The 19,945-nt window shown below is 34.4% G+C and overlaps 1 protein-coding gene across 6 annotated transcripts in view; it reads right to left on the bottom strand.

Annotated features, from left to right (window-relative positions):
- The window catches only part of CDH18 (cadherin 18), a 951,119-nt gene that overhangs the window by 542,656 nt on the left and 388,518 nt on the right, over positions 1–19,945 (bottom strand). The window contains exon 4 of one of the 6 annotated variants that reach the window (XM_077896368.1): positions 6,159–6,211. The exons of the other annotated variants lie outside the window; for them this stretch is intronic. The gene's annotated coding sequence lies outside the window, so the exon portion shown is untranslated. The remainder of the gene's footprint in view (positions 1–6,158; positions 6,212–19,945) is intronic. 6 annotated transcript variants of the gene reach the window in all.

Here is a 19,945-nt window from a genome sequence, read left to right as displayed (position 1 = left end):
CATAGTATTAATGTGCTTATATATTTTGGGATCATCTGTATGCTTACTGAAATGCTATTTATCCTGAGATTCAGTGGGTGCCTGGGTAATCCTACTATTTACATTATAAAAGTATCACCTCATGTAAAACATCATTTAAATATTTTTTTCCAGAATGACCATTTTTTAATAAATTTATTTTTTATTGGTGTTCAATTCAGAATGACCATTAATGCTAGACTGAATTTGCTTTAAAAAAATCCTAAATGGCCTTACACATAAACCCTTCCTCAAACACAAGATGTTTTTTTTTTTTTTTTTTTGGTAGGAGCAGAATGCATTCAAGATATTCAAATTATGTTAATAGGCTATAATCTTATCAGGTGCCCTCTTCCAGTACTGAATGAAACAATAATAACAGTATTAGTTATTCATGTATGGACGGGTATACTGCTGAAATATGGATCACCTATTTGGATGTCTTCGTTACTGAAACATCAAAGTCCTTACATGTGCATGATTATCATGTGTCCTGTCTCATATCTGACTTTTTTTTAAGCTCAGGATGGCACTTCGACACAATATAGTTTTTAAACTGACTGTTGACCCACTATTGACAACTCTTTGAAAATAATGCCTCGTATACAGATTTGCAAATAATTGCTTTGGGCTTCTCAGACAAAATGGTGAAACAAGTTCCTAAATACTCCTGGAAACAATTAAGTCAAATAATGAAGTTAACAACCCAAATTAACAGTTACAAAATAACATTTTTGCATGTAAAATAAACTTTGAATGACTGGAGAGACCTGTAAATGAAGTACCAATAAAACTGCATAGTCTCTCTTATCTTTGCATAACAATACATGCTTATATTTGTGGTTTAAAATCTAGTAGAGGGCAGCCCGGGAAGCTCAGTGGTTTAGCGCTGCCTTCAGCCCAGGCGTGATCCTGGAGACCTGGGATCAAGTCCCACGTAGGGCTCCCTGCATGGAACCTGCTTCTCACTCTGCCTGTGTCTCTGCCTCTCTGTCTGGGTCTCTCATGAATAAATAAAATCTTAAAAAAATATTAAAATCTAGTAGAAATATCAATGACCCTGTAATTAGAACAGGCAATACATACCTACACATAAGAAGTTTTAAATGGATTTTAGTGCAATGTTTTTGCCCCTATAAGATTTACAATTTTTAGATAAAATTTCTCCAATTCAAGTAAAATATTGTGAAAGCTATTGTTACTTTGAAAATAAAGTAGAAGAGACATACTTTATGACTTTCCCATTGTATAAGAATATTGTTCAAGACATACCTTTATTATATATATGCTAATACATATATATCTTAACACAACACAAATGTAATTTTTTTAAAATATTTTATTTACTTATTCATGAGACACACACACACAAAGATATGTAGTATCTTATTCTACTTTTGCACTTGTGTATCAGGACTTATAAAAGGATTCTCATGTAGGTTTGTGTTTATGTGTGTGGGGGATGGCTCAGACTTGTAGATAATTGGCCTTGCCTTTATGGAGACATTTCAAAGCACACAAAAGGCAAATTAAAGTAGGTTGTGTTTTTTGTGTGTTTTCACCTTCATCAACTGAGAAGTTTATAAAAAACGAATGTTAACGCAAACTTCATAATGAGTATCTCTTTAATCACCTCTTTAAAAATAAAATAGATTATTAAACATTAAAGCAAACCAATGACTTCAAATAGACTCCCAAAGAAAAGGAACAGAACCACATTGTGAAAGCATGTACAATAGCTAAGTACTATGATTAAAGAAATAAAATGGATATGAATATTGCATAGTTTTAGGCTACTTCAACTACATGCCTTAGTCTTTGATTTTTGTATGTATTCCTAAAAACCTCTCAAATTCAAATTTCCATCTTTTAAATAGATTCTGGAAGAGGTACACATTAAGAAAATATTTTAGGAATATTTACATATCAAAAGTTCAGAGTGATGGTACTACATAAGTCTTTATCACCCTTGCAATATCAAGTTATGATAAAGAAGAAAAGTAGAAATCATCAGTCTTTCAGTAGGATTCCACTCATAAGTCAAAAATATATATCTTTGTAAAAATCATTTGCAATGGTTAGTAAAAAATGCCAAACGTATTCAATTTTAATTGGCTTGAATTTATGGTAGGTCTTTACCACTAAGAATAACGGAATTGTGTTCCTGTGCCCCTGACACCGAGGTTGACATTAACTCCCCTTGCAATTACTGCTCTATTAAAATAGTGTTAGAGGAATTCATAAAAGGGATTATGTAGGCAACCATTATGGTTCAGGTTGCATCTCTAAAACTTAGAGTACATAAACCTACATCTCAAAATTTCTCTACAATGTAGAGCTAGAGGATTCCTCTACAAAGCAGTTTTTGAGCTTAAGCTTTGTTTTATACTTATATAAACCTTGGCATGTTGCACTTGTCAGAAAAACTTCATAACCTAACAATAACCTTTTGCTATCCTTTATGTAGTGTTGTCCAGACAAATTGTCATGCTGTTGAGCTGAACAAGATTGATGACACAGCAAGCTGCCCATGTAGAGCTTAGGAGAATACACCCCCTCGATGAACTTCAGGCACTCCAAATCACTTTCCTCGGCTGCGATGGCAACAGTCCCTCAAGGATTTTGATTTACAGGCTGTGAAACACCAAAAGATACAACTCCAAACATGAAAGAGTGTGTCTTATAAATAAACTTTCTCTTTCGAAAATGGTTTATGTGACTGTTAGTGGGAAGGGAGATTATCACTATACTCATGATTTTACTTGTTTTTTTTTTTTTAATTAATAAGCTTCAAACATTTGGATATCTTATTTAGAACCTCCCCCGAATAAAACCAAAAGACAGTTCTATGATGTTCTCTTATAATTACATACTTATGAATAATTATTCACTTTTAAACGAGATGTCAACTGCTTCCATAATCTAAAGTAGTACACTCATTAGGTTGAAATTTTATTCTCTGTCATTAAAAGTTGGTTGTGCACGGAGAAGGTATGATATTCTGTTCTATGACACATTTGTGTATAGTTATTTTTTTTCTTTTATTAGGAACATAGTTTAAAACCTTCCTGTTCTTTGTATATTGTGAAACTTAAAAAAAAAAGAAAAAAGACAGACCTAATCTCTTACCCCCTCTACTCATTCAGCTTCACTAGCTCCCTTAAGTAAGGTATGCAGCAGGGGAAGGAGGTGAGGGATTCAAGAGAGCGGCTAGACTGATGTGTGCATTTACAACTTAGCATCCCCCCGCTGTAGTGCTGCTGACTGTGCAGTCAAAGGCCTACATATGAGGAGCTTAGATGTGAAAGGAGCTTATCAGTTGGAGAAGAAACCGATAGACTAGAAAATGTTTAAGTCTGACCTTTTGTAATGTTTGTGTTCAGTAAGCAGTCAAGAGTATGTGTATCTTCAAAAAAAGTTTAAAAATACACATACACACAGGAGACAATCATACACACCTTTTAAAACTTCCCCTGCCTCATTGTTTTTATTCCTTTTCTTTCTATGGAGCATTAAGAAATATTTGGCCCTTGGGCCACTTATGTGCTTTTCATGATCTGGAACTTCCTTAAATAGCAAAGTTGAAAGTGCATTGAAAGTATTTTTTTCATTGAATAATCAAAGCCCCCTTGATGAACTGTGAAGTAAAATCATTTAGTAGTAGTGTGCAGAATCTCATTACAATAACTCATTAGGAATGGAGCCGTAGCATGACTCTGGAGGATACACAAATATCGTCGACAGAGTGACATGACTAGGATACCAATGTGCATCCCGTGTTGTACAGAGACGGCTCAAAGGCAGTAAGAGTAGAGATCTCAATCTCATCTAGGTCAGGTTATCGGTGAAGTATTCAAAATCTTTGAAAGTATGGACAAACTGTCTTAAACATACTACATGTGCATTTTGGACTAAGAAAACCTAATACGCTGTTTAAGTCAGAACTGTAAATGGAATGAAGATTTCATAAATAGGAAAAGAAAAGGAAGGAAGGAGGGAAAAAAAGGTGAGGTAAAAGAGGGATAAAAAATAAAGAAAAACGCCATTATACATATGTAAATAGCATGCAAAGTAACAACAATAAAATTTATATTTAAGACCCAAACAAAATTGTACAATCTTCCCTAAGTCAGGTCAGGTAAACCAGATTTCTTCTCTTTGCTAGGACTCAACCACATCCATTTCCTTAATATTACATTGATTACACTCTATTTAAAAATATATATATGTTAATATTTCATGCCAGAATATGAATGTCTTAAGAGAAATTTTGTTATCATTTGTACCAAAACTGTATTTGCTATAAAGTAGTTGGTCAGTAAATATTTATTAATTAGAAATATAATTATCTAATCAATCATTTTCATTCCTTAGTATAGGTTAGCGATTTTTATCTTAATCTAAATTTGGTTACAGTTTTCCTACAATTTGTAATTTGAAGTAAGATCAGTGGTTTTCAAGACATTTCATACTATTAAAATACTATTAATGGATGTGTATTTTCTTTACAAAGATAGGTCATGTCTTGCCATTCAGATTTTACTTGTTCTAGCTACGGTCCATGATTCAAACAGCATTCTGGGAAAGATATTGGGTTCAATCAACTGGTAGACCATCTACGCACAACATGGTTTGCCAAGACAAACAGACAGTATTAATTCACATCACACTGTGAAAACAAATAATTTTGGAAGATAAGTTTTTGCTATTATGAATTCAACCAAATACAAAGTGACTGATCTAAACCCCTCATATAAAGTTTGTTTTGTTTTCAATTTACTAAATGCTGCATAAGTTATATGAAATATCATTTAAAACAGGGATTACAAATAATTTTAGAAGTGATTTTTCAAGGATAGGGTTTAATTTTTTATTAAAGGTTTTATTCATTCATTCATTCATTCATTCATTCGAGAAAGAGAGAGAAAGAGCAGTGGGGAGAGGCAGAGGGAGAGAGAGAAGCAGACTCCTCACTGAGCAGGAACCCTGATGTGGGGCTTGATCCTGGGATGGGAGATCACAACATGAGCCAAAGGCAGAACTGAACTGACTGAGCCATCCAGGTATCCAAGGACAGAGGTTAATCTTAAGAATAAATACATTCAGCAGCTTCTAATACTCTATTTGTCTCCATTTAATGATAGTTATCTATATGTTGCTACCTATATCTGCAAGTTGTATAAGCCTATGCTATGAGACAATATACTATGAGACTATTTCAGCAGTTCAGTTTTATCATCCTTGCTTTGAAGATTTTACCCCAGTAGAAGTTGAATTGTGTCTCTCAGAAAAGATATATTTGGGCAGAAAAGGAAACAATCAACAAAACCTACTGAATGGGAGAAAATATGTGCAGATAATATATCCAATAAGGGTTTAATATCCAAAATATATAAAGAACTTATACAACTTGATGGCAAAAATAATACTTCATAATAATCCAGTTAAAAACTATGCAGTCAAAGGCCTACATATGAGTACTTGAATAGACATTTCTCCAAAGAAGACATACAGGTGAACAGACACTATGGAAAGATGCTCAACATCACTCACCATCTGCGAAATGCTCAAATCGAAACCTCAATGACCTATTACCTCACACCTGTCAAAATAGCGAATCAAAAACACCAGAAAGCAGATTCCTCATGTACTCTTGGTGGAAAATGCAAACTGGCTTAGCTACTGTGGAAAATGGTATAGAGGTTCTTCAAAAAGTTAAAAATACAACTATCCTATGATCCAGTGATTTCACTATGGGTATTTGCCAAAAGAATATGAAGATGCTAATTTGAAAATACAGATGCACCCCTATGTTTACTGCAGCATTTTCCTTACAATAGCCAAATTATGGAAGCAGCCCATATGTCCATCGATAGGTGAATGGACATCTTGCCATTTGCGACAACACAGATAGAGCTGAAGAGTATAACGCTAAGTGAAAGTCAGTCAGTCAAAGACAAATACCATTAGATTTAACTGATGTGTCAAATTAAAAACAAAACAAAACAAAACAAAAAAAAACAAAGGAAGAGACAAATCAAAAAACAGACTCTTGTCTATAGAGAACAGACTGAACGTAACCAGAGGTTGGGAGGGGGGGAAGGATGAAAAGAGGTGAAGGGGATTAAGAGTACACTTACGGTGATGAGCACTCAGTATAGGATTGTTGAAGCCATGCATTGTACACCTGAAACTAAAATAACATTGTATGTTAACTATGTTGGAATTAAAGCTAAAAAAAAAAAAAAAAAAAAAAAAAGCTAAAAAAAATATATAAATAAATTAAAGAAATATATGTCCAGGGAGAGGGAAGAATGAATAGGCAGGGCATGGGCGATTTTGAAATGACAGTGAGGTACTGTCAGGGTTAGTTCTTTAAAATGAAATGCTCTGTATGATGCTAGAATGTTAAAGACATGCCATTATAACTTTGTCCAAACTCATAAAATGTACACTGTGAGTAACCCTAATATAAACTATGGATTTTGAGTGATAATGATGTGTCAGTATAGGTTCATCAATGATAACAAATGTGCCACTCTGGGGATCTTACACAAGTGTGAAGGCAGGAGGATATGATAAATTGCTACACTTTCTCTTCAATTTTGTTGGGAACCTAACCTGGCTATTAAAGGAAAAAAAAAAAAAAAGTTAGGGAAAAAAAAAAAAAAGAGAGAGAGAGAGATTCAAGTCTAACCCCCAGTATATCAGAATATAATGTTATCAGGAATTGAGATCTTTAAAAAAGTGTGGGGGGGCATCTGGGTGGTTCTGTTGGTTAAGCATCTGCCTTCAGCTCTGGTCATGATCCCAGGTTCTGGGATCAAGTCCCACATAAGTGGAGTGGGGAGCCTCCTTCTCCCTCTGTCTCTGCCTCTTTCTCTTACTCTGTGTCTCTCATGAACAAATAAGTAAAATCTCTTTTTTTAAAGATCTTCGTAGGGGTCTTTGAACTAAAATAAAATTATTAAGATGGGCCTTAATCCAATTGACCATATAAAAGGGGGGCAGGTAATTTGGTCACAAAGGGATACATACAGAGAGCAGACTATGTGAAGACCAAAGGAGATCACCTTCTATGAGCCAAGGAATGCCTGACGCTACCAGAAGCTAAGAGGAAGGCATGGAACAGATTCTCCTCACAGCCCCCAGAAGGAACCAGCCCTAAGAATCCTTTGCTTTCTGACACAAATCCTCTAGAAATGCAAGACAATAGATTTCTGTTGTTTTAAGCCACTGTTTCTGGCACTTTGATGTAGTAGTTCTAGGAAACTCATAAACTTCCTTTCTCAGGATCTGGTAAATAAGTTGAATTGGTTTTATGAAAACACATCATGGTGGTTCAAGCTAGAGTACAGCTATAAAGCAATTAATGAAGAAAAAGCTATGGTATGCATTATGTGAACAAGGATTTAGAGCAGGGACGTAAGCAGACTTTTGGATGAAGAATGGTCCAAGTAGAGGCTGCTGCAGTTTTGGGTAGGGAGTGACTGAAACACATTCGCTGACGGGAAATCACGAATGGATATGAGGGTCAATCAAGCTGTAAATGGAAAGTAAAACCCCTATAGACCACGAATCCCTGAGAACAAAGAGCAGATTCCTCTACCCGGAGTGGTGGTCCTTTTCACCAAAGCCCATAGAGTCAAAATGTCCTAATACTCTGACCCAGTAACTCCGTGAAGTCTACATTTAGCCAAGTTACAGATATCACCAGATTTTTCTAGTGTATATATATATATATATATATATATATATATATATAGTATATATATTTTTTTCTAGTGTATATATATAAGTGTATATAGTGTGTGTGTGTATATATATATATATATATATATATATATATATATATAGTCAAGGAAGACAGGTGGCAAAAAATCCAGAGTTTGGATAGAAAATTAGAATCATAAAGAGATACCATCACCAGTTACCACTGTCCTTCCTGCTAATGCTCACTGTTTTGAGCTCCTATTTTATGGCTGGCATTGCACATGATAACTTACAAATGCTATTTGACTTAAAATAATTCTGAGAGATATATATGTACCTATATGTTCAATATAATATATATAAGTTCAATATATATGTTCAATATAGTATATATATGTTCAATATATATATGTTCAATAAGTTGATGTGTGCGTGTGTATATACATATTTAACATTTAATTAACATTTGACTTCTAATGGCTATTTGAAACAGACAAAGTAACAGGTGTGAGAGAAGCAACGGTATTCTCTTCCTTTTTGGTAATTGTTTGTGCAATGTGCACATAACCCTATTCTGGTCGAGAACACCCAAGGTTAATTTTGTTACCAAGTTCTTGTTTCCTCAGTCTTAAAGAGAAAGCCATACACAGATTATTTATTTTCTGCTGGTATGCAATGAAAGAAACATTTGGTCTTGGAGGTTCCTGGCAGGCCACTTATGTCCACGAGGGAAGCCAGCCTTCGGGGACACAGCCAGCATAGGGGAGCACATGCAGACGGGACAATAGGAGAAGGACAGGGCCACAACGCAGATGGGCTCAAAGCAGGAGTCTGAACCATCCCCAAACTCTTTTCTATTTGCTTGGAAAGTTAATAAAGTTCCTTATTGTTAAGGCCTTTTTCAGTTGTAGTTGAAAGCATGCTAACAAATAGAATTATTCCATTTTTATACATGAATAAAGCAAAGTTCAAGTGGTAAGCTAAATTGCCCATGATCACAAAGCTAGTAGCTGTTCTATTGTCTTTAGTCTCAGTCTTGCATGACTCACCGCTCTTCATTCCTTTCTAAAAAGATCTAAAAAGAGTCTTGATTCCAACACTGAAAAAGATTTAGCTTGTGATTCAGCACTTCTGTTAGCTCTTGAATAAAAAATGCTTGACAAATAACCCACTTGAAATTTTTTTTTTTTTTTTAGTTTCTGGTAGCCATGAAGAAAAAGAATATAGGGATATAGGGGCAGAGGGAGACTATATATTTCTGAAGAGTATAAAGAGATTTTGAAATACAAGTTCCAACTCATTATGCTTATTTGTTTTTTTTTTAAGATTTTATTTATTTATTCATGAGAGACACACACACACACAGAGAGAGAGAGAGAGAGAGAGAGAGAGAGAGAAAGGCAGAGACATAGGCAGAGGGAGAAGCAGGCTCCATGCAGGTAGCAGGATGTGGGACTCGATCCCGGGTCTCCAGGATCACACCTGGGCTGAAGGCAGGTGCTAACCCACTAAGCCACTGGGCCTGCCCTGTGCTTATTTTTTATCTTAAGTTTGTATCTATTGTTTAGTGGAAACCAAATAATCATTTAATTCTGAATATGCCAACTAAAACCAACTTAACACTCAGTTTTTGTTTAACTGGGTCCTTAAATAAAACATACCTTGGTAAAATAGAACATTTGGATTTTCTCTGTAGACTTTCCTGAATCTCTTCTCTTGTTTTTCAAATTATGTGTTAATCACACATCTAATGGCAAATAGCAAAATTCTTTAGTTTAATTGTAATGGGAAGATCTAGAGAATGATCTCACACAGTTTCTTCCAGGTTTGGTTCTTATCCTAATAACTGAACAACTATAAATATTTCTTATTTATAATCTTAGAATCTTGATGTTTTACAAAATCAACATAGCAGATGACCAGAAAATTAATGTACTTTGTTGTAATTGTTGCATTTTGATTTAAATAGTTCATGTTAACATTTGTGATAAGTGCTATTTGCATAGAAAAGTGTTAAAAATGAAAAACCCAGAGTTCCTCATTTCAATCTGGTTCTTATTTTTAAAGTTATCAAGATTTTGGCACAAGCTATACAAAGAGGATTCACTTTGCTATTATTTTATGGCAATCTTATTGTTATTATTAAATTTCCTTAGAGCAGGGAAGTGTCCAAATATCCTGGTTGAATGTTAAGTACTCAGACCACTAAAACTTTGCTGCCTATGAAGCACTTTATTTTCATTTAAAAAATCGGTTCAGTTTTGCCACATTACTTGGTATTAGTTTCACCACGACTTGGAGCAGCTCATCATCATCATCAAGAGATTTTTTTTTCAAAGTTCCTATTCATATTTCCACAAAGCGACCTTGAGAGTGTCAAAGGTTTCAAATCTGGTGATTAAAAATGCTCTGAATATATACAGTATGTGATGTGTCACATATAGTTCTTAGGTACAACTATACATGTTGGTGATACTGAGTGTGACAAATTAAAAGGTGTGTAAATGAAAACAGGAAATAAAAGATCATTAAAAAAGATCTGTGGTAAAAAGACAAGAACGTGGACTTCATTTAAATCTTGGAAAAATATTTAGGTTTGTGAAATTACTTGTCTTTGGACAGTAGATACAAAAAATGTTGGAGCATTATAGGAGATTATGCTGTCTACGTATTGATACACATGAGTATTTAAAGTTGTCTAAGGGAAACAATTTAAAAAAAGATATACATAAACTGAAAATATGTGAGCTTCTCTTTCATGCTTATGAATCTGTGCCACCGAGCCAGTTCTAAAATAGAAAACTAAAAGATATTTATGATCTTCAATAATTCAGGGGTCATAATGTGAATACAAAAGTGAGGGCATACTGAACTTTTTAGTTATACTGTAATATGTAAAAAGCACTTAAAATAAGGATTAAATGTGACTATTTAAAAATCATTACACCTTAGGTAGGTCTCATTTTTTTCTTAATTCTTGGTCTCCTTTTTTAGTTTACAATCGTTAATTTACTTAAGGCAGCAGACCACCGACACTTTATCCACTTACTACAATCAGGTAGTTGCCTGTCGTGTTAGATTCATCTTTTAAACATTGTTTATAAATCAATAATAGTCCCCTTCTTTGGTATTTTTGTAAAACGTATGCATTGCTTTTGCTTTAAATGCAGAGAGGTGGTCATACCTTAAGAAATTAACTTTCCAATAGAAATGACATTCAAGTATCACAGTATCTTCGTGACACATCAAGCAAGGGACGCCCAGATTAAGCAAAGCCAGAGTCATTTGAAGAGTTTCCGTTTTGCTGTCTCATCTTGTAATTTTGTGCCCACAGGTAAAGGAAAATAGGGATTCTTTGTGTTGACCGATCTGGACTGAAATATAGTCAGGGGATTTCAATACGGTGACTGCATTTTTCTTGCAATATAAGGTGAGACACTGGAGGGTGATTTCAATGGGGGCAGGACCGAGTACCTGGCAACCTTCAGCAAGGTGAAAACTACACGGCCCACCTGCCCTTGGATTGTAGGTAGACTGACTCTCCAGAACTCTTCTAGCATGAAAAGGAAAATGCTTCCCTAGGAATGGACATACAAGTCTGTTTCCCACATTGTTTTACAGATTTGGGAATTTGTATTTTGCAGAACCAGAAAAATAGGCTAGACAACATTACTCTTGACCAATAAGGAAAAGCCTTGCCATTTTTTTTTTTTTTTGGCTAAAATTATGAACTCACCAAAATGTCTAAAGAGAAAGTTTTTGTACATATTTAATAATATATCTGTAAATATACGTTTAAATGTTTGAACACTTAATGAAAATATTCATATCTTAATACCACTATTGAGGGTAAAGTCTTCTCTGATTGGTATTAAACACCTGAATTATTGTGGAAATATTTATATATATATATATATATATATATATATATATATATATATATATACATATACATATATATATATATATTTTTTTTTGTTTGTTTGTTTGTTTGTTTTTTTGAGGTTCATCTCACAACCTCCACCATAGATCCTTCTTGGAGGAGCACTTATAATAGGTTCTTTTATTTTCATTTTTCTTACCATTTTTTGGCAAACGAGGTTGAAATTGATTTTATGGTCCTGCTCAATGCAATGTAGCATTTTTTCAGATTACTTAAGATCCCAAGTGAGTATAGAAAGTAAATGAAAGTGACACTAAATGGAAAAAATAAAAAAAATAATATGTTCACAGATATTGAAGAATACACCTGGTTGAGGTTACATTAACTGTGGGAAAACCCATACATAAAATTCAGTACTAATCATGTTTAAAAAGTCATTTTGTATTTAATTTTTTGACTATTGATTTAAATGTGCACTTTTTGTTATGAAAATATATAACATAAAATGGGTTAAAATTATAATTTTAAATATGGAATTCAGTGACAAAACGAAACCCACATGGTTGTGCCATCATCACCATTATGCATTTCCAGAACTTTTTCTTTCTAAACTGAAACTCTCTACCCATTAAATAGCTGCCTATGCATTCTTCCTTATGATCTCTAGTTACTTGAATAAGAAAATAATATAAGCTATAAAATCCTTAGAATCGCACTACATGGAAAATAATGCAACATGGAATTCATTGGCTTAGAAATCACATTAATCACATTGACATTATGTTAAACTATACAGGTTTGTGATACTGCACTAAACTCCGATTCTTTGCACAAAATGCAGACAACTAAACACTAATGTTTACTTATTTTATATCCTGCTAATTTTCTTACTTGAATTATGACAATAGATGAAGAAAAAAAAAAAAGAAAGGAGAAGCACACACGGAAAAATAAAGAAAATCTGAATGAAAGTGTCTGAAATTGGCCTGGGTAACCAGGATTCAAGGAGGATGTTAAGTGAGTCAGAATCCAGAAAGGAACTCAGTCCCCTCTCAGGGCACTAATTCTTGCTACAGATTATGAAACCAGGAATCCAAGAGTAGGGCAGAAGGAGGTAAGCTAGCAAAGCTCTCAAAAGTCTTCAGGGCAATAGAGTTTATTAAACAGCCCCCTACCCAATACACACACACACACACACACACACACACACACACACGCCCAAACTCCTAGGGCAGAGGGTTCATTCAGAGTAGCAATAACATTCAAGATTAAAGAGGCCAAAGTTTAAACAGAAAGGAAACCAATCCCCTAGAGGCATTTACCCAAGTGTCCAGCTGTGCAGGACTGAACAGGGTGTTCTTAGCAGCACACTCTCTGCCAAGGAAACAGGTTCTGGACTTTCTAAGTAGGAAGGGATCTAGTAAATGGTCCAGGCTCTCAGCTGAGACTCAGAGGTCTGCCCCAGAAACTAGCAAAATAATATATAAATTATTAGAAGGTTATGACTCAGCCTGGAATCAGCTCAGTCCATAACTGATTGGATTAAGGTGAGGTCTCTAGTCTAGCTGCTGATGAGGATAGGGTGATAAACCTTCACTAGAAATATTAATGCCTCCTATACTTTTTTTATTTCAAAATTTCTGAGAAAATAGAGGCAATAGGAACAGATCCATATGTAACTTGGATATTGAAGTTAACAGTAACAGATTTTAATCAGCCGAATAACATGTTCAAAAATGTTTGAAAGGATGTACAATTTGGCCAGAAACCTATACTCTGATAATCTTTTTTTTTTTTAATTTTTTTTATTTATTTATGATAGTCACACAGAGAGAGAGAGAGAGAGGCAGAAACATAGGCAGAGGGAGAACAGAAACCTATACTCTGTATATAAAATAACTACATGGAAACTCTAGAACAACAAAAAATAATGTAATGTAAGTTGACAATGGGATTATTTAATGACAGATTGGAAATAAGAACAATAATGAATTGGAAAATGGATGAATAGAAAGCAGGTACACTGAAAAACAAAAGCAAAAAGAATAAAAAAAAATAAAAGGGTAATTTAAGAAGGGAATCTTATTATATTGGAATCCAAGAAGCAAGGAGAATGGGAGACAATTATCAAAGAGAAAAATGGCTAAGTCCCCAAATTTGAAACACATCAAACTACACCTTTATTATACAGTTGAAAACCTAAGCATAAATACTCAGAAAATCCCATATAAGTCCATGTTTATTTATATTTAACCTAAATTTATATAAATGCACACAATATATTTGATATGCATATACAGGCTTGTATGTAAATATATGTAAAATATTCAGAAATATCTTTCCCTTAGGGTTATCTTAAACAAAATAACTAAATGACAGACCAAAAATATTCTTAAATTGCTGAAAGAAAATAGACTGTCAACCTAGGTTTTTATCCCCATCACAAATATTAAATATGAAATGATACATTGATTTTTTTCAGGATAAAATTAACCATATATTAATACAAAGTATCTACACTATAAGGGGACTCCCTTAGCCCAAGTATACCAGAAGTAAATAGAAATATACAGATATAAAAAGAAAACAAATACATTCAAAGATATAAGTGAATTTTAGTTGTATAAAGTTGTAATAATGCAAATGGGATTACAATGTAGAGAGAATTAAACATGAAAGACTTTGAGGGGAGGTAGTTTTAAGAGGTTGGAATTTTCTTGAAAATGATATTTATATTAACCATAAGAATTAAATTATGCGTTTTTGAATCTCCTGTTTAACTCCCTGGAAAAATAAAAGTTACCGTTTACTATAAAGGATCTATAACTAAAATGCTAAGGGGAAATAGATTTCAAAAGGAGACAATAAGAGGAAAAAAATGATACACAAGATTGTGAAACCAGTAATACAATAAAACACACAAATCCAAATTTCAGTGATTGCTTTCCAGGTTAATGGCACGTGTCCATCAGTTCTAGTCAAAATTCATCATAAGAGATAATTTTAAAAAATCAACCATATGCTTCTCTCAAAAACTGCTTTATTATTTTTTTTTTCAAAAACTGCTTTAAATGTAAGAAGTGTTCTTGTATGGTATAGATAGCAGTGCTTTGTCATTCTTATGTCCTATGTGATCAATTACAATAATGATTTTTCAAAAGTATATTTGGCCATACAGATAATTTTAATGTTTATACATACACATTTTTTTTCCTGAGAAATTAACACTGAGGAACCAGGTCTCCTCAACATGATGTAGGTTGTAATCCATTATGTGTTTTGCATTGTCTGTTGTTTCTTTGCTTTGTGTTTTTTGCCAGTACTATTGATTTCATTGAGATAAAATTTATAGTATGTCCCAATGCCAATAAACCAATACTCTGGATAGTCACTCCTTTTTGAAGTTTTCTTGGTTTTTAAATACCTATTCCTTAACATATATTTAAGATTTGATCTAGAGACAAAAATTACTGTCAATTTACTGAAAATGTATTTGGCTTACATATTAAGTTTTAGATAGATTTCTATGATAGTAAGAACTGAATTTTTTTTTTTTTTTGATATTTGAAAGTCACCTTTCCCTTATGCTGACCTGGTTTTATCTATTTTCCATTACATCATATAATTTAAGTGAGTTCTATGCTAGATTGTTACCTGGTAATTCTGCATTAAAGAGAATGAGATATATTTCCCAACTTCACTTATAAGTTAGAATAGAGATAAAAATTGCTTTACATAGCTTATTCATTTGATGTTTCTATACTTCTAAAGTATTTAAAAATATTTTATTTAAATTGAATTTGCTGACATATATAGTACAATAGCCAGTGCTCATCTCATCATGAGATAAGCCCTCCTTAGTAAAATATTTTACTGGATCTCAATGATACATCCTATCTTCAGAAAAAAAAAAAAAAAATCTTTTATTTTCAAATTTTACAGTTAACTATTACTCTAATCAGTAGAACTTTAAAGACTGTCCTACACAGTAATGAGACTAACAGGTAGTTTCTTGTGCATGTTTTAACTGTCATGATTTTAGCACTTACGGTCATCTCATTGAGGAAAAAATACAGGGCATTTACTGCTCAACAAGAGGTTCTTGTTATAGTTGGCCACAGCTACCAATACAGGGTTTAAAAAATAATTAAGATTGTTTACCACAAATACTAAGCTTGGCCAACAATTTTTTTTAACTCTTTCCATTCTAAAATTCTATCACACATGCACTTGATCTTCCCAGGTCAGATAGTAACCTAACTTTGGAATGCTAGGAAAATTACTTCAGAGATCCCAGGGCAACGGTACATTATATATATACATACACACATACTTTAGATAAAACTAAGTTTCATCAAATATTTAGAGTGAAACATAAAATGCAATCAACATTTAGATCCTTGGAAAGATGTTAATATTTTGCTAAAATTTTCAGTCTTTATCCAGATGTCTGGCAGCACATAAGGAAAACAAGACACTCTGTGAATAAACATAATCTCAATTACTCCAAAATGCCGTTTTTTGCACCGATTTCCAATTTTCTTTTTAAGGAAGAACATAATCACACACTGGGTGATTGCAGAGATTAACAATCCTGGCTTCTAAGGACAGACTGTTATAGTGCAATCACTAATCATTTCAATACTCATGTCACTTTTTTAAAAATGATTTTATTTATTTGAGAGATACTGAGCATGGAGGAAGAGGGACAGAGAGAGAAGGGAAGAGAGAATCTTAAGCAGACTCCATGCTGAGCAGGGACCTGACACGGGCTCCATCCCAGGGCCCCAACATAATGACGAGCCACCAGGAGCCCCATCAATGCCTATGTCACTTAAACAAACACTGAATCAGGGCACAGTGAACATTTCAACAGTGTTGTGCTTGTCCTTATCATCACGTTGATATAACCCGAAATAAAGACAAGATGGCTGAGGGCTTATTGACTTCTGATAAGGAAATATTCTTTTAAAATTTAACTTCAATTTATTTCCAGGAAAACATTATTATCACCTACTTTTATTTTTCTATTGATGTAAACCATATACCTATCTGCTTGGAAGTATTAATATCCCCGTTTAACAAGATTGTTCTAATGTCAGGGAAAATTGTGGCCTCTAGAGTGACATCTAACTTCATTCTTCAGTTTCCAACAGAGACAATTATTACTACATATCAAGGAACAGAAATGTCTTCACAAAAATATTAGAAAGGAATGCTCTGAAGGCATCTATTAGCTTCATTTTTCTTAATTTTCTGGTATAATATACTTTTCTACCTCTGATTTCTTATTATCATTTTTATTTTTTGGAAGAAATAGTAGTTTTTTGTTTGTTTTGTTTTGTTTTGTTTTAGTTTCATGTTTTTATTTAAATTCCAGTAAGTTAACATACAGTGTAATGTTAGCATATTAGTTTCAGGTGTAGAATTTAGTGATTCATCGCTTATATACAACACCCAGGGCTCAGAGGTCTACTTCTTTTCTTTTAAGAATTTATTTATTCATGAGAGACAAACGGAGAGAGAGGCAGAGACACAGGCAGAGGGAGAAGCAGGCTCCTTGCAGGGAGGACCATGTGGGACTCAATCCCAGGACCCCGGGATCATGACCTGAACCAAAAGCAGATGCTCAACTGCTGAGCCACCCAGGTGCCCCTCAGAGGTCTGTTTCTTAATAAATATTCCCACTACTCTGCCAAAAAGAGAATTTTATTAAATATATAATACAAACATGGAAAAGGGAAATACTCCCTTGGGTGGTACAGTGGGATATAATTTTGAACCTTTTGCTGATAGTGTACATGGGAGCCACTTGGAAGGTCTGGGCCCATAGTGCCTCTATTTCTCCTGCTGCCATAACCTATAGCTTAGAAACTTCTGCTTAGCCCTGAAGGAATTCGTGTTTATCACCGAAGGAATTCTGCTTACAGTCAAGATTTGTACAAAGAGCCCTTCATCCAAAGCTAACTGCCTCCAAGAGATGGGTCCCTACAGGAACAACAATGCGGTGTTTAAAGTTTCCTGGAATGACAGGACAAGATTTTTATACCCAGATCAACTGACCAAAGACACAAAGTTTCATAACCTTCCTCAGATCCTTGGGGGCGAGTGAATATCTGTGGACATTAGGCACCTCCTGACTCCGATATCCTCCTGCTTCTCCCTCTTCCTAACATAAGAGAAGCTCAAAGTCGATGCTGAGTTATGATGGTTCTTTAGGACAACAGTTGGTCATCTCCTTGGTGGGCTGGCTTTTGGAATAAAGGTGGCTCCCTTACCCCAACACGTTGGGTGTTGGCTTCTCACATGATGGGAAGAACAAGCTTGCAGTTACTTTATATCCTTTTGTTTAGTAGACTTCATTTGTATTTTAAAAATGGCTTATTTGGGGGCTATCTGGGTGGTTCAGTGTGTCAAGCATCTGCCTTTGGTTCAGGTCAGGATCCCAGGGTCCTGGGTTTGAGCCCTGAGTCTGGGTCCCTGCTTCTCCCTTTCCCTCTGCTGCTCCCCTGACTCATGCTCTCATTCTTTCTCTCACTGTCAAATAAATAAATAAAATCTTAGAAAAAAAAAAAAAAAAGAATTGCTGTTTTCCCTGAGACAATGTTTCAGAGTTTCTGGTCAAAGAGAAACTGAGTCCCAATTATTATTATATAGCTGTCTTTAAAATTCTGAGTTCAATTAGGGCCAGCTGTATATCTTTTTTAATTTCCTTTTCTTACACCTACATACCTTGTGTGTACAAAAGATGTTACCTCTGGAAGTTTATTATTTCTCATCATATACACTGATTTGGGTGAATATGATGCTCAGGTTACAGAATGAGTTTTATTTAGGTGTGTTTGTCAGAATGCAATTTCACAGCAACTAAAATTTACCCTAGGTTTCTGTACATCTGGGTTCTATTTTCTGATCTTTCCTCCCCAGTTGCTATTTACTCGGCAGCTTTCAAAGGTACTTAACACCCTAATGTGCTTCATGATCCCCTGACCCACCACTGATATTTATAAGGAAAAAAAAAAAGAAAAATGTTGGTTACCTGTCATTTACCTTTTAGTATAGAGTTCACTTTATACTCTGATACATTTAGAAACAGTTATAATTCTCGAGTACATATATATTATAATCATGTAATTATAAATGATTTATTATATAAAACTGAGAATTTTTCTGCCTATACAATTGGTGTCATTAAAGAATAAAATTCCAGCCTGCTATAACCAATAGAAGTGTCACCAGGGTGATTTAGGAAGGATTCATAGACAATTATTTTGTGTGATGTAAAAGATGCTCTCATTAGTAAACTCTACAGTAGTTTATAAGGTTTCTGTAGCACCAACAGATTAACACTTTGAGCAGAATGAGTTTACCAGTACATTCTGGTGCCTGCCACAGGCCAACTAGAAGAAAACATAAGGGATGCTGCTAATTTCTATTATTGCTAATCCTCAGAGCATCAAACTAGGAACATCATTAATTGAAACCATCGAGATACAGGCAATAATGACTATCGTAAGTGTGGGATTTAATAATTGAAAACATGACTCAGGGGTTTTCAGGTTATATTTACCAGTGGCCAAGCAGACTAAGCCACAGAGCTAGCTCCAGTATAAAACACAGATGACCTGTGAAGAATAGACAACGAACCAAGACAATACCACAAGAGCTGGCCTACCAACAAAACAGCCGAACTTCCATTTTGTATGGCTAACACTTCACATCAGTTTTGTAAATGTGAAAAATTAGACGTTATCAAAAGCAAAAGCCTCCCCCAGACTTGAAAGTTCCCCATACAAACAAAAACCAGTTTAATCACACATGTGAAGCTTAATTTGGCTTAGTTTGCAAGATGACTTGGCCTGGATCATTTCTTGTGTATGCCTCTGGAAATCACACGCAAAACTTAAAATGGTTCCCAAAACTGATACAAAGTAACCACTGACCAATTTTTCATCACTTAAGAAATTTCTAGTATTATAACCAATCACCATGAAGATCATTCACTGCTTTCTTAGTCTCTAAGCTGCTTTATAACAATCTGCTCAAAGACTCATTAGGTGCTTTGCTCTGGTGAAGTCTTTTTTGGTGGATGCACAGCAAACTTTTACTAATTACTGCTTTGATGATTCATTGGTTTTATGCCTGTTATTTTATGATTTGTGACAAAGCAAACATAGGAACTGTGTCGAGATAGTGTTCAGGCATCAGCTGTCCTGGTGCTCAGCATTCACGATGGAGCTGGACATGAGGGCTGTACTTGTGTCAGTAATAGGAGACACTGAACATGTGTTCTGTTTCCCCTTAAAGCCTCCTGACTGTGATTCCCACAAT

This window comes from Canis aureus, chromosome 4, assembly GCF_053574225.1.
Source record: "Canis aureus isolate CA01 chromosome 4, VMU_Caureus_v.1.0, whole genome shotgun sequence".
Lineage (NCBI taxonomy): Eukaryota > Metazoa > Chordata > Mammalia > Carnivora > Canidae > Canis > Canis aureus.
Note: the sequence above shows the minus strand (reverse complement) of the source record. Positions and strands in the feature narration are given on the sequence as shown.